Raw genomic sequence first — 15,303 nt, 5'->3', positions numbered from 1 at the left:
ACAAAACATTCAAATCGTAGCAATATCCTTAACTTAATTACACCTGCAGAGATTTTTTTCCAAATGAGGTCACATTCATGGGTTTTGGGGGTGAGGACAAGGACAAATCTTTTTGGAGGTCACCCTTTAACCAACCACAGAGCCCTACCCTGAACTCCAGCCGCATGCTGGATCCGCATTGCTGTCTGCTCCCCTGGAAGCAGGGCCTCGTCCCCAGGGCTCTGACTCCCTGCCCCAGCCTTTGGGCTTGGGAACCTTGTCCAGCCCCAAGCCTCACTCACGCCTGAGCTCCTCCAGCTAGGCTCTCCCCGCTTATGGATCAAGTTCTTCATTCCCCCCAGAATGTCAGAATTAATCAGAGATCACTGTACCCAATTAGACACAGAGCAGTGGATGGCTGGACTCTGGCTAGGGAAAGGGCATAGACTTTGGCGTGAGACAAATCTTGGTTCTTGGCCCCAGTACTCACACCTATATTAGGGGTTCACTCAACGTTTCTGAGCCTCGGTTTTTTCTGCTGTAAAAGGAGGGATGGCACAGGGATTTCTTGCCCCTTACTCTCTTTTGTCCTCTTCCTGCCACCTTCCGGAGTAAGGGCCTTCGTTGCTACAGAGCAAAGAGGCAGCACCACAGTGTGATAGTACTGGGATGTGGAAATACGGAAGAACTATGCTGAAGAGGAAAAGCTGCTCCCCATTCCAGGTAGGAAACAAGCTAGGACTGGAGGCCGAGGGCCCAGGACCCTGGGGGTTCAGCAGCAGGGTGAGGATACAGAGGGCACTGCTGTCCATCTGAGATAGAGTCTGTGGGAAATATCCACACTTGTGGTATAGCACCTGCAGAACTTTCCGGAATTTACAGGCATAACTCAAGGGCTGCAGACAGGAAGTGCTCAGTAGGTGTTAATTCTCTCTCCACCTATTTTCTTCTGCTGTAGCCAGGGCTGCCTGTCCTAGCTTCCTCCCTTGCATAGCAAACACCTCTAAGTCCAAGCGTGCTTCTTGACCTCACGATAGCACAGAAACCTAATACTCCCAGCCTCCCTATGCCCCCCAGGAATGGGTTAATCCAGGGCCCTGTGTGCCAGCCTGAAAGCCACCACTAGAACAACTGGCAGGAAGGATGGCTGTGCAGTCACGGCGCAGAGCGGAGCTGGCAGTGGGGGAGGTGACATGTGATCATGGGTTAGTTTTAGCTGGAGTCCACCCCTGATTACAAGCGTCACACAGGGCAGGTTTTCAGTCATCTCTACTTTAAAGCAAAATTCAGAAGGAAGGAGTCTTATCATTTTCTGACAGTCACTATGGATTTCTGTGATGGGTGAGTTTAGTTTAAACTAGTCACAGTTGACAATGAATATGCAAACAGATGCTAAAAAGGGCCTTTGCTCATCTTCCTACCCCACAGTGAGTGTTATGCCACATTCGGGAGTGTGAGTGTCACCCTCCCCTGTCTAACCCTGAGTGCCTGCTGGCCTGTCCCCAGGTTGTCTTCCCCATCTTCCAAGATTGTTCAGGGCTTGAATCACCTAGACCTGAGCCCAGGTTGGCTTTTCTTCCAGCAGCGAGAGAGCACCCACTCACACAGCCCCCTGATTAATTAACTGAGCTCTGCCCAGGGCCTTTTTGTGGATGGGTAGAGAAGAACATGTAGCCCTTTAAACACACTTAATTAAGCAGGGGGAAATAGTGGGCTCCTTAGCAACGGGCTGGGCCTTGAAGCCAGCCTCGTGGCATATTTGCACAACGTGCTCTGTGTTTGCATGTCTGAAATGGGATCGATCTGTCTGGAGGACGCCTGCACATATTGCATTAGGACACACTCTTCCTTGGCACAGCCAGGTTTGGGGAAAGCTTGGAGGAATGTGCCCCCGTCCCCCAGACTCTCCTATAGATGAGCTGTGATTCTGCTTTCAGAGAGGTTCGCCTGCTGCTGCCAAGCACGGGCTACAAGATGTACAGGCAATGGCAATGGTAGTCGGAAGTGGTATTTGAAATATTTAATAACAGGAATAGCACAGGCGCCAGCCAATCAGAATAAGCAACGGCCGTAAACGACAGAGAGCGCTGTGCTGGTGGCTGCTAGCTGGACGTCAGCCGTGGCGAAAGTCAGCGTTACGCAGTTTCACTCATATTCTCCCATTTGATGAGAGCCACTACCCTGTGAGATGGGTTTGGGTACTTCCCTAACTTTAGAGATTTCCTACTTTGGGGGTTCAGAGAGGTCGTATGTCTTTCCCAAGGCCACGTAGTTAGTGGGAGAGCTGGAAGTCAAGCGCCCTCCATGTTCTTTCTGCCATACCATGTGGCTTGCTCCTACACAGACACCCGAGCTGGACCAAGTCCAGGAGGGTCAAGAGCAACTCCCCACCCTGCCCCAGCTTGTGGCTAGGCTGCTGACTGGTAAGCCCGGGGCAAAAGGGGGACTCAGCAATGCTCTGGGATTTGTGATCGCGTCAGGGCGGAGCCAAAGAGCCAGGTTGCGCCCTTGTGTACCCTCTGCTCACAAAGCTCCATGATCCTATGGGGGGCTCAGAGGAAGAGAGGGCTGCACCGACAGAAAGGAGCATTCTTGGAAGACAAGGACATGGGTGTTTATTTGGGCAGTGAACCCAGGAAGCACAATGAGGAGGTAGGAAAGGTTAGGGAAAGTGAAAAACCAATAAAGTGAATGCTAATGAGTGAGTTCCCATCATGGGCTAGGGGGGTCGATCCCCTCGGGGCTTTCTGAAAACCATGTGGCCCTTGACTTAGAATTGTGCCACTAGGAGGCAGGGAGCCTGGGGCACTTATTCACTCCCTGCCATCCCCCAACCCCAGGGCATTAACTCCCCTGCATTTCGCAGTTGTGTCTGGACACTCAGAGCAGGCTCAGGATGCCAGCAGGGCAGAGAAGAGAGACACACACTGGGGGTGAGGGCTGAGAACAGTCCTCACAGCCCCAGGTAAACTCAGGTGGGCTAGATGCGGGATGGGGCATCTACAGCCTCGGCTATACCCACGGATCACAAAAGACACTAGAAAACAGGAGACAGGCTTGCACCATTGTGGGCTCATTTTCTCCAGGTGGGGAAGGGAGGCCTAGATGTTTCAGGCCTATGTCATGCCCAGGACAGTGCTCAATTTTCCGGGAAACTGAGGGAATGTGTCCCTCCCCCCTCCCCCTTCCAGCTATGAAATGTCAGCATCTGGACGTCCCTCTCCCTCAGCCTCTGGTTTATGGGGGGAGCCTCTGGAGCCTCCGCAGTGGGAGGGAGCCTTGCTTTTGGCTCCGGTGGCAAATGCCACCCCCCAGACTGACAATCTCCCCTCCTTCGTGGCCCCTCACGGCATTCTGCAGCAGGCATCTCCACCCTGCCAGAGGGTCTAGTGGGGACATCTAACAGATGCAGAATGTTTTGATTTTGGAAGCCATTGATCTAGAGCATGTTAACAAATGGCACCTGTTGGGCCAAACGTTGTTTGCCATTAGTCTTGTCTTATCTGATCATTGACGGCATCTAGATAGGAGCTATGTCAGTTCTCAGGGACAGATTGCCATGCAGGCCCCCACCCACAGCAGACAGGAATTATCCCTCCAGCCTGTGAATGACAAGGGCCGTGCCTCTGAGGGGGGCTCAGGGTCCAAGGATAGGAGAAAGTGGCAGACAATTGCCTGGAAGTGGCTAAGAAAAAGGTCTTTCAGCTGCGCCGTAAGGGTCAGTTTCCGGACACGTTTAAGTGGTGGGTTGGAGAAAGGCTGGACTGTTCCTCACTGACAAACCTCCAGAGCAGCTTCACTGACGTGAACAGCGCTGGGCCAGGGGCTCATCACAGGGTGGGGTGGGTGGAGCTGGCCTCTCTTTTCTGTCATTGCACTACCTGTGACATAAGCAGAGACGTCTCTGCACTGCTCCATCTCATTAGGCTGCTGACCTGGGTTGTGGCAGGACAGCACCAAGAAAAGCAGAAGGAGCCGGGGGGAGGGTGCATTTTATTTCTGAATCAATGCAAGTGAGTCAGAGTCAAGAAAGCCTGTGTAGGACAGGCAAGGCTGGGCAGAGTGACTCACCTATAGTCCTGGGGTAGCATCAGTGATGTCAACCCATCTCAATAAAGCCACGATGCGCCAGCGGAAGGATGGGGTCCAGGAGGAAATTGGGCTGCAGAGAGGAGGGTTGTTAGCTTGTTCCCAGCTCTGCCCTAGAGACAAATCTTCTGCTTTGGGGTGAGGACAATTTCTGGATCTTAGTGGAGATAACCCTCCCACCTCCTAATATTTCTCTTGCCTTATTTTGACACACCAAGTAAATGTCTGAAAAATGTTTCGGCCTCCTCACCACTGTAATGGGATATCCTCAATGTTATAATGGGGTATCCTCAATGCTATGATGGGGTAACTAATGGGCATTGGTTGAAATTTCTGCCTGGCATCTCTCCCTGCCTTGCAGTTCCCATATCCAATTCAATTTCCGTCTATCCCCCACTCTCAGCCCTTGTGCTTTGGAGGCTCCAACTCTTGGCTTAGGGGTGGAGCATGTGATCCAGGCCTCAGGCAATCAGAACATAACGTTCTTCTCTTGGTCACACGGATTGGTTCAGGGATGGCTACGTGACTTCATTAGAGCCAGTGAGATGCCGAGGCTTCGAAGAGAGCCTCTCTTACTCTCACTAGCTAGACCTAAAGCTGACAGGATGGGATCCCCAAAGGCGGAAGCTACCTTGCTATCCTGTGGAGCCCCGGTCAACAGGGTAGAAGACAGAACCCAAAGAAGGAAAAGGCTGGGTCCCGATGACACCATTCATCCCTAAATCCAGCTGTACCTGAAGCCGGACTTATTCCCTCAGAACTTTCAGCTTTGAAAGCCGATAAATTCTTTTTTGTGCCTGAGTCATTTTGAATTAGGATTTCTGTCTCTTGCAAAGGAAAGAATCTCAACTGAAACACCTGGATAAGGAAGAGCAGGGTCCAGTCCCCTTTATAAATCGTTAGGTTGGCATCCTCATTTTGCACCTGTGTCTTTTGAGCCCGGATGGTGTGAGTTTGTCCCTGAAAGACTGATGACTTTGGGGTGTACTGAAAAAGTCTACTTTCTGAACTTGGATGGCTGAGAACTTGGTCAGGGTGTAACCCACCTATGAAAGACTCTTTGTGAGTGACCATTTCTGGCACTGAGTGACATCTCTGTGGTCACTGCGGATGGTACCTTATTGTGTATCCTTCCTACATGGCAGGGAAAGAGGAGGGGCTGGGTCACATATCATTCATTCCTTCAGTCATTGAGGCATTCTTTATTCATCAAGGAAGTGAGCAAGGCAATGGTGAACATAGTCTAGTAAAGTTGACCGAGGTGGTAGTAATACCCAAAATGTTGCACTGTATAACCAGTGTGTATACTTCAGGAGCTGTCGTTCCTGAAAATGTCCATGTAGGGGCTTCTCTGGGAGCTACTAGCCTGCGTGAGGGACCCCAGCCTAGCACATGCCTGGTGGAGAGTTAGTGCCAAATGCCTTCGGGGCACCGTCCCCACCAAAGCTCTGGCCAGGAGACACCTGAGCAAGGGGGTTGGCTGGTGGATGGCAAGGGGTCAGTGGGGAGCACGGAAGTATTTCGGTATTTTTAACTGCTGGTATAGCTTTATTAGTGAGTATTGGCTGCATATCAGGCCTGAATAAAGACCAGATTTTAAAGAGCTTTGCATGCCAAGTTGAGGAATTTTTATTCTGTCTTGAAGACAATGAAGAGTTATTTGGGAGTATTGAGGAAACTCACCTGGCCAGATCTGTGATTTAGAAGCACACTTCTGGGGATGGCATGGAAGATGATTGGATGAAAGCCCAGGGAAAGGCAATCTGGGAAGGAGGCTGGCCGCGGTGGTCCAGGCCAGGGGTGGGGGGTTCCATGTCGGATCAGTCTTTTCCTGTTTAGAGGCTACTGAACTGGGAGTTCTGGAAGGACATGGCTTTGAGGTGGCGTGTGTGGTTTGGTTGAGTTTCTATAAAGCTTGACACTTTCTCTGACGGTGTGGGGTAGGAGCTTGCTGTTTTAGGCAGTTTATTTCCTATTGTATTTGGGAAGGTCCGGAACACTCCCAGGAAACCTGCCCTTGCAAGATATCACCCTTCCTTCCTTAACACGGGTGCTCCACCGGGATTCTGAAAAGCTTCAATTCACTGATATACATCGGTGGGAGCTGCTGAGCCATTTAAGCTTTGACTGTCTCTATTTGAAAGGCTCGAGATAAAGTTTTCCACTGCTGGAGAGGAGGGCATTTAAGTGGCTTAGGCCCTCAACCAATTTGCACACCACCAGCAACCCTGAATGTTAATTTCATCACTCAAAATGAGTGGATCATCAACCTCTGGGAAAGAGGTTCATCAAACATTTCCAAAGGGTCTACTGTGTACCAGACACTGGGGACGACAAACATGGCTGCAGGAAGTGCCAGAGGTTTCTCCTCCTTTTGCACAAGCGCGTCACAAAACACTTCGCCAGCCCATGGATGGAAGTGGAAGTGGCCAGGCAAGTGCAACTCCCCTATTTTATTTCCTCATTAGTCAAAGCCCGCTGTGCACCTGGGCAGAGGCAGTGACAGGGCAATGCAGGATCTCCAGGACCTGCCCCCTTCCTGAGTATGCTGCCTCTGTTTCCCTAAGGTAATTCTTTTTTGGTGTCCGAAGCCTACGGTTCTAAGAGGCCAGAAGTCAAAGCGAGCACCAGTGTGGTAGGTCACCTCTGTTATTCCCAAGTGTCAGAGAACCTTGTTCCTGCAGCGACCCCTGTTACTGCACCCGCCATGGCGTCTGCAGAACTTGGAAGTAGTAGCTACGAGGGCCCAAGTCAGCCACTTAGCCCAGACCAGACTTCTGCTTTGCGGATGGTACCGCAATTAAGTATGCAATATGGCTCTTTGCTGATAATCCCCTGGCTGCTGCTGGGAGGCAGAGGCAAAGCTGCTTCTTACTGAAGAGCTTTCTTTTTAATTCAAAACTGGGCTCTTAGAGGAGACACCTAAGTCTTTTTATATGTATTGAACATTTAAAAATTAACATTGTAAAGGACAGATTTTGGACACAAAGACTAATAGGTTCATCGTATAGAACCTTGCAATAGCCCGTCTGGCTAGCTTTGGGTGCGGGCGTGGGAGGGACTGGGAGGAAGAATTGTTGAGGGTAAAAGGGGAAACAGAGGGAGACTGAGGATAGGAGAAGGAGGAGACAAACTCTGGAAGGGTCCCAGCTGCCCTGAGGTCCAGCCTTGTTGGTGGGAACGGAGAGGTTGAGCAACTTTCCTGGGGACACCCAGGGACACTGAGTGACCTAACTGGAGGAATCTGCTGGAATCCTAGATGAGGGTTAATGCTGGCAACAGCTGACACTTAGGCTGCACTTACCATGTGCTGGGCACTATTCTGTGTTCTTTGCATGTATTAACTCATTTAATCCTCACGACAACCCTATGAGATAAGCACTATTATTATTACCATATTCCAGATGAAGGATGGAGGCAGAGAGAGGGTAAGTGACTTTCCCATCACAGAGCTGGTGAGCGGTGAAGCTGGGATTCAGAGCTGGGGAATGGGCTTGAGAGTCTGTGCTGATGATGACAGCTCTAGGAACGGATTTGGGAATGGGCCCACCCAGAAGCAGCAGGATGACCTGGAGGAAGTTACTCGGACCCTTGATCTTTTTTCACATATACACTGAGGGAGGGGTGGGGAATAATGAGTTATGGTGAAGGGTAAGTGAGACAGCGTGAGGGAAAGTGCTCTGTGGGCTGGAGGGCTCTGTGTGCATCTTCCTTGTGGCTATTTTGCTCCAGGGATGAGGGGAGGAGAGGAGGCTGAGCGATTGGCTTTTCCAAGGAGCACCCAGTTGGGGTCCCAGAGACTGTGGATTTTAGGAGAGCCACTGAGGCTGCAGAGAGGGGAAGGAGCAGCAGAGAAGGACCCAGGGAGGAGAGGTGAGCCTGGCCTCCAGCTCACCGCAGGGGTCCGTCAGATCCAGAGACGACCTCATTTCCACCCAAGACCCCATCTGCGGAGCCCTCCCAGGCCTCCAGGTGCAAGGAGCTCGGGCTGCTGACCTGGGCTCTGGGCCTGCTCTCCACACCCTAGAAGTTTCCAGATGCTGTGCCAGAGCCTTCCTCTATTCCTGCTACCCCCTCTCTAAAGCCCCCTCAGCTTTCATGTTCAAGGCCACAGAAAGCTCAGCCCCCTGCATGGCTCACAGCGCTGGGTGTTCCTCTTTCTCCCTTTTGTCGGATGTACCGGCTACATGTTTGTCGCTCTTCTCTGTCCTGATAGCTCTCCAAGCACAGGGAACTTGCTTACTCCTAGAAGGATGCACAGCCTTTCCTTGGGCGAGCCCTGGACAAAAGTATTTTGAATGGGACTGAGGGGTGGCCGGGGGAGTGGCCAGAGCCTTCCTTCCAGCTCCGCTGTGCGACTGTGGGTAGGTCCCAAAAGCTCCCCGGGCCACAGCCCTCTGTCTGATGAAGAGCGTTGGGCTGGATAATTCTGAGGGCCCTTTAGCTCTGACCTTCCCAGGGTCCCAGGGATGGAAGGCTAGAGGTGACAGCTTGTTTGGCAAGCACAGTCGGCCTGTGTGTCGTGCCCAGACCTTGTCTTTAATACCCGCTGGTTCTCCCAGGTGGCTGTGAGAAGTCCTTTAGGACCCTGAGCGGGTGAAACTAACACCAACTTTATTCATCTGGCAAGAAGAATTTGGTTGGCAATAAATTGCTTTTCCAACGAGAGCATAATCACTTCTCATCAGATTAGTCCTCGCCAGGAGCTGTTCTGAAAGCCTTTCTGTGGCTGATGCAGCGCTGACTCCAAAGGAAAAAAATTAAAAACAAATTAGATGCAAGGGTGATGAATTTGATGAAGGGCGAAGATTCCTGGAGGCTTTTCCTCCCTCAGAGCAGCTCAGGAGGTGGGGAGTGGGGGGCAGGCAATCTGAAGAAGCTGCCAGAGAAGTCTGAGGAGCGGGAGCTGGCTACACCCCCGCAATCTCCCTCCTCGGTCCTGCGACAGCGAGTCTCTGCCTCGATCCCGCCACACACGCAGACATCCACTCTGTGTCAAAGCCGGCAATCCAGCAGTTGCCACAACCCATCCTGTGAGCTCAGTGAAGCCCCGGCTCTTGGTCCTTTCACATCCAACCACAGCTTGCATGAAAGGATCGCCTGAGGCAGACACAACGGAACTGCAGATGCGAGAGTCCGTGTTCTTATCAATATCGCACAGCCAGAAAGCCTCCTAGACCTGTGGCCAGACCCAGAGCCGAGCCGTGGGGGAAAGGGCACAGGCTTCCCTGGAGTCTTAGGTCCTATTCAGGCAAATGTGCATATTGTGTACGTATCCTGACACCTTTCACTTCACCAGTGAAAGCTTGCAAGGGTCTGAATGTTTGTGTCCCCACCAAATTCGTGTGTTGAAATCCTAAGCCCCAGGTGACAATATAGGAGGTGGCACCTTTGGGAGGTGATTTGGTCATGAGGGCTCTGGGATGAGTGCCCTTATAAATGACACCCCAAAGAGCTCCCTTCTCCTTCTGTCATGTGAGGACAGAGCAAGAAGATAGCCCTCTAGGAACCAGGAAGCAGGACCTCACCAGATACCAAGTCTCCCGGTGCTTTCATCTTGGACTTCCCGGCCTCCAGTCTGTGAGAAATAAATTTCTGCTTTTTGTAGCTACCCAGTTTATGGCATTTTGTTAGAGCAGCCCAAATGGACTAAGACTAAGCTCATTTCTGACATCCATCTCGCTAGTCAATGAGGCCACTATTTTCACCAATAAAACCATTTCTGACATGCTTTACAGTAGTATTCGTTGTCTCAGCTGTTGACTGAAATACAATAACAGAGGTGCTTACACCTGTTGCTTCTGGTTTGGGCTTCCTCCTGAGTGTGCACGCTAGCTGACGGCTGCACCAAGGATTCTCGAAGAGGGCGACTGCCCCCAAAACTGAGCTCCTCTCTACACTGGAATATTTGAAAGTAAATTAATGAGCACCATAACAAGGCACCACAAATGCGAGACCTTGTGACTCCACAAGTTTTTGACTTTGGAGAAAGTAAGTAATTTACTAATTTATCTCATAAGGCTAGAGATGCGGCCACCGACTGAACTCAAATCTCAGCCATGGCGCCTGACCTCATCACTAGCTGACCTCTGACCCTGGCCACAGATGGAATCACCAAACTCTCCAGAGCCGGGACCCTGGGCAACCACCTCAGCCACAGAGGAGCCGGCCCAGATTATAGCACAGGGCATGGTCATAACTATTCAGGCCACAGGACGAGCTTTCAAGCCAGCCTCAGGGTTCCCTTCACCAATTCAGTTTGGTTAGAAATGCATGTCAGTTGTGTTCCTGGGCGAGAGGTGGATTTTCACCTCCTTCCAATGCACACCACTAATTCAGGCCTCTGGGAGTTACCGGGGAGGAGGGGTGGTGGCAGTGCAGTGTTTACTTCCTGTAAACATACTGCCTAGATTCTTGTCACATTTGGGGACTCAGAGTCAGTTTAGCATTTTAAAGAAGCTAAAGAATATGTAAAGCAGCCTAATAAAATATAGTTAAAGCCCAGGCAGGAAGAATAATCATTACAGTAATGCGCCTGGCTGGTATTCCCAAAGGCACCTTTGGCTTATGCAAAAATCCTTCCCCCTGGTTGCTGGTCTCAGGAAATGGCAATGTATTCACTTTTTTTTTTTTTTTTGAGAACATTGGAATTTCTGAGTCTGGTTTTGGAAGTGCCATCGTGGTTTTTATTTATGAAGCACGGCATGATATAGACAGCACCAGGAATGCATCCTGAGTTTCGGAATCAGACACCCAGAGCTCCCATCACAGCTCTGCCACGGACTGGCTGAGTGACATTGGGCTCTTTAACTTCTCTGAGCCCGAGATTCTTCATTTGTAAAATGGGGCTAATATATGGGATGGTTAAACTGATCAGTGTTTGTCAAATAGCTGTCACTTAGCAGGTGTTCAGTGAGGAGTTGTTACTAACAGTCCAAGGCCAACGAGAGGAAGAGGCTGTGTGTGAGACATGCTTTCATGGGGTGTTATTAGCAGTCCTGGCCTGAAGAGTAATTATTTGTGAACCTTAGTGGACCTAAGGACCGGCTGAGGGTGGTGGGTGGGCCTCAGATCGGGGCACGGTGCGGGTCACATTTGGTCACTGGGGCTCCTGGCCCTGGGCACCGTCACACAGGTCCAGAGCCGCATCACGGAGTGGGAGCCACAGGAGGACTAAACAGCCCTGTGTGGGTGAAGCGATTCTTGTTTTATTTCCCACGGCGCTCCCCAAATGGAGCACGCATTTGAGTCACCTGGGGATCTTACACAGCAGATTCGGAGTCAGTAGGTGGGGGTGGGGTCTGAGGTTCTGTAGTTCTAACCTCAGAAATGCAGATGTCAATGTTGCTGGTCCGAGGACCCCACCTGGAATAACATAGTTCTGGAGCAGAAGTTCTCAGCCCAGGCTATACGCTACGATTACCTGGAAAGATTTAAAAAAAATACTTATGTCCAGGGTTCACCTCAGATCAGTTCATTAGAACCTCAGGAAGTGGGGCGGTGGGCAGGGGGCTGGGATGGGGCATCGGTCAAAACAGTTTTGGAGTCTTTTTCATTTTAATTGTTGACCAATGACTTCCTGATGGCCCAATCCTGCCCACCATTCAGCAAGGAGCATCTGGGGTTTTGTCACTGAAATGTCCCATTGTGGAGGGGACAGGGAAGCCAGTGGCCACAATGGCAGCTCCACCAGCCCCTCCCTGCAGCTGCTGCTGCCCTCTCCCTTTGAGCCTCAACCCCCTCCCCTGTGCCCTGGCACACAGGCTGTTGCAGAGCCCACAGAGATGGCCAAGAATGGAGCGGGGCTGGAGAATGATTTCACGACCCCACTGTTGTGGGGTTGCTACTCCCAAATCTAGACTGTCTGGGCTTCCTGGCCTCCGGCCAGATGCGTGGGGTGCCTTGGACAGCCAATGGGTCTCCTCTGTGCTGACTATGATCACCACAGCTGGGACCAGAAGCAGCTGTACCTGCAAGGGTCCCAGCCTAGGGCTCAGTCAGGGTGGGGCAGGCCAGGCCAAGGGTCCATGATCAAATGCATTCACAAGCTGGCCAAGTGACTGGTGTGGGATAGGCAGATTTCGGATGGGGGCTGAGGGTTAGAGTGTCTGGGAGGAGGTAGCAGGATGCCAGTCACAGACCCTGGCAACCAGGGCATGACTCTTGGGGCCTGGAAAAGGGGCCGGTGCAGGGAGGAATGCTGGACCCTGGTTCCAGTACCTCTGAAACACAGGGCAGGGGAGGGACAGCAGGGTGGTACAACTAGCCAGGTTGACACATAGAACTAACCTTCATGCACTGCAATGGGTCCTCTCCTATGGTTGCAGCGCACCCACGCCTTAGAGGGGCTGCGTGTTTGCCTGTGTGTCTGCACACACAGACGTTCACTGGGTGTTCAGTGGGGACAAGAATAGACTCCCCCTCTCTCCCTCCACCCCCCTTCCCTGGTTCAGGTCTTTATCACCCAAGGACTGGATCATTGCCACAGTCTCCCAACTGTGGCTTCCAGCCTTTTCTTTCACCGCAGTTGTTTTTCTCTGCCACACCACAGCCAGAGAGAGCTCCCTAAAAGGCAAATCTAATCAGCTCACTGTCCATCTCTCCATTTAAAGCAGTTTGGTTGTCTTTGTTTTAGCACAACTTACTTCTGGTTGAGCCCCTACTTGCAGGAACTACTAAATACTTCCTGAAAAATCCAGGCTGAGTCATATCCCTGCGCCTTTGCTCGTGCCTAGAATGGCTTCTTTGCTCCTGCCCTGTATCCTGTCTGTCTTCTATCCTATCCTCCCTGTCACCTGCTGCCCACCCTGCGCTCATACACGTGGACACACATGCACACTCAGAACACACATAAGAATGCCTAACAGTAGGTCTAGACTTCCTCTACGACGTTTTCCTTTGTTCCCTCTTCACTTTTCCTCTCTCCTCCAACCCCACTCACTTGTCCACACCAGAGTCTGTACAAACTTCCAGTGCAGTGCCTGGCACATTATTACACTTACTGATACCTTTCTTCTAAATCCCCTGAGACATCTGAAACTTAGAGAGGATAGTTGGGTCCCCGTTAGGGTCAGCCCCACACACCTTCTTTCTGCTGAGGGCAGAGCAGAGGGGAGGAGGGATCAGAGCCGGCACTCACTCCACGACAAGCTTCACATGCATTGCTTCACTGACCCCTCCTCACTCTGAAAGGCAAGGACTGTGATTATCCCCACTTTGCAGGTGAGAAAACCGAGGCTCAGAAAAGGTAACACAGTGACACAGCTAGTAAGGAGCAGTGCCAGCACTTGAACTTGGGCCACCTGATTCCAAAGTCACCCTCAACCACCACGGTGTACTGTCTCCTGTGGAGCACACAGTGTGGTTGAACGATTTGATGAAAAGCACTTGGTTTAAATTAAATTGATTCAGATCATAATTTGATTAAAAGGGAATATTTCCACTTTTATCATTTATACGTAATGTTGATACATGATCAGTTTTTCCTAATTTATTTATTTTTCATTGAGATATAATTCACATATCATAAATTCATCCCTATAAAATGTACAATTCAGTAGTTTTTATTAATAGAATATTCGTAAAGTTGTGCAACCATCACCATTACCTAATTTCAGAACATTTTTATCATCCTACAAGGAAACCCTGTACACATTAGTAGTCACGCCCCATTCCTCCCTCCCTCACCCCTCACCCCTCACCTTCAATCACCAATCGACTTTTTGTCTATGGATTTGCTTAGTCTGGACATTTCATATAAATGAAATCGTACAGTATGTGGTCTTTTGTGTCACTTCTTTCACTTGGCAGAATATTCAAAGGTTCATCCAAGTTGTAGCGTGTATCAGTGCATCATTCTTTTTTATAGCTGAATAATATTCTACTGTACACTAGGCTGAATAATGGCCCCCAAAGATACCTACACCCTTATCTCTGGAACCCATGAGTGTTATATGGCAACAAGGACCTTGTACACATGATTAAGTGAGGATTCTGAGATGGGAAGAGTGTCCTTGAGTATCCAGGTGGGCCCTAGATGTAATCACAAGTATCCTTGTAAGAGGAAGGCAGAGGGAGATCTGACTCCAGAAGGGGAGAAGGCAATGTGTGCAGGAAGCAGAGAATGGAGTGATGTGCTTCGAACATGGGGGAAGGGGCCAAGGAATGCAGGCAGCCACTGGATGCTGAAAAAGGCCAAAACACAGGATCTCCCTTCAGAGCCTCCGGAAGGAACTAGCTCTGCTGACACCTTGACTCTAGCTGGTGCAACCAAAGAAGGATTTCCAACCTTTGGAATTGTAAGAGAATAAATTTGTGTTGTTCTAAGCCAGCTAAATTTCTGCTCATTTGCTACAACAGGAATAGGGAACTAATAATATAGATATACCACATTTTGTTTACCAATTCATCAGTTGATGGACATTTGTATTTTTTTCCACTTTTTGGCTATTATGAGTAATGCTGCTGTGAACATTCACGTACAAATTTTTGTGTAGGCATATGTTTCAATTCGCTTGGGTCCATGTTTATATATCTAGGAGTGGAATTGCCAGGTCACAGGGAATGGCTCAGCCTGCAACCCCATGAGACTTGAGTGACAAAGACACTCTAACTTGGTGACGTTTGTTTTATTTCTCAGACTTTTGCATATTATAGGAGATCAGCATGGCTTTCAAAGAGGGCAGTCCGATGGCTGGGCAGGATGAAGAGGTTTTCATGCAGGAGCTCTGGGATGGCAGGCACTCTTAAAGTTCCAAAAAGCTTCTCTAGAACTGGAGCTGCCGTTTCACGCATATGCAGCACTTTTGGAGTGCCAAAGGAAATGAGACTGCAATTACTTTTCGTGTGTATTTGTTTGAAAACAGAAGCGGGTATGCTGTTTCTTAAAGCTGATGCTGAAACAGTGTAGATATGACTAATTTGCTAAAAATAAACTGATTAGAATTTCAAAGGACAGTCACAACAGGAACTGATAAGAACAGTGTTCATCAGATGGATTCAGACATAACAAGCATGGCCTGAGGATCCTATGTGAGCCCAGAGCCAGGCACTGGGATGGGCTCTTTCATATCGGTTTTTGAATTTTATTCTCACTGGAACCTTGTTAGGGAAATATTAAATACTTTCCTCCATGTGTTACAATTGAGGATGTCACGGTGGCTGTGAAGTGTTTGCCCAAGCCACAGAGCTGCTGTGATGCAGTCAGAATTCAAGCCGGATTTGTCTGCCTTGAGA

The sequence above is a fragment of the Propithecus coquereli genome, unplaced genomic scaffold, assembly GCF_000956105.1.
Source record: "Propithecus coquereli isolate 6110/MARCELLA unplaced genomic scaffold, Pcoq_1.0 Scaffold44, whole genome shotgun sequence".
Lineage (NCBI taxonomy): Eukaryota > Metazoa > Chordata > Mammalia > Primates > Indriidae > Propithecus > Propithecus coquereli.
The sequence above is the reverse complement of the archived record's forward strand: the minus strand, read 5'-3'. Positions refer to the sequence as shown.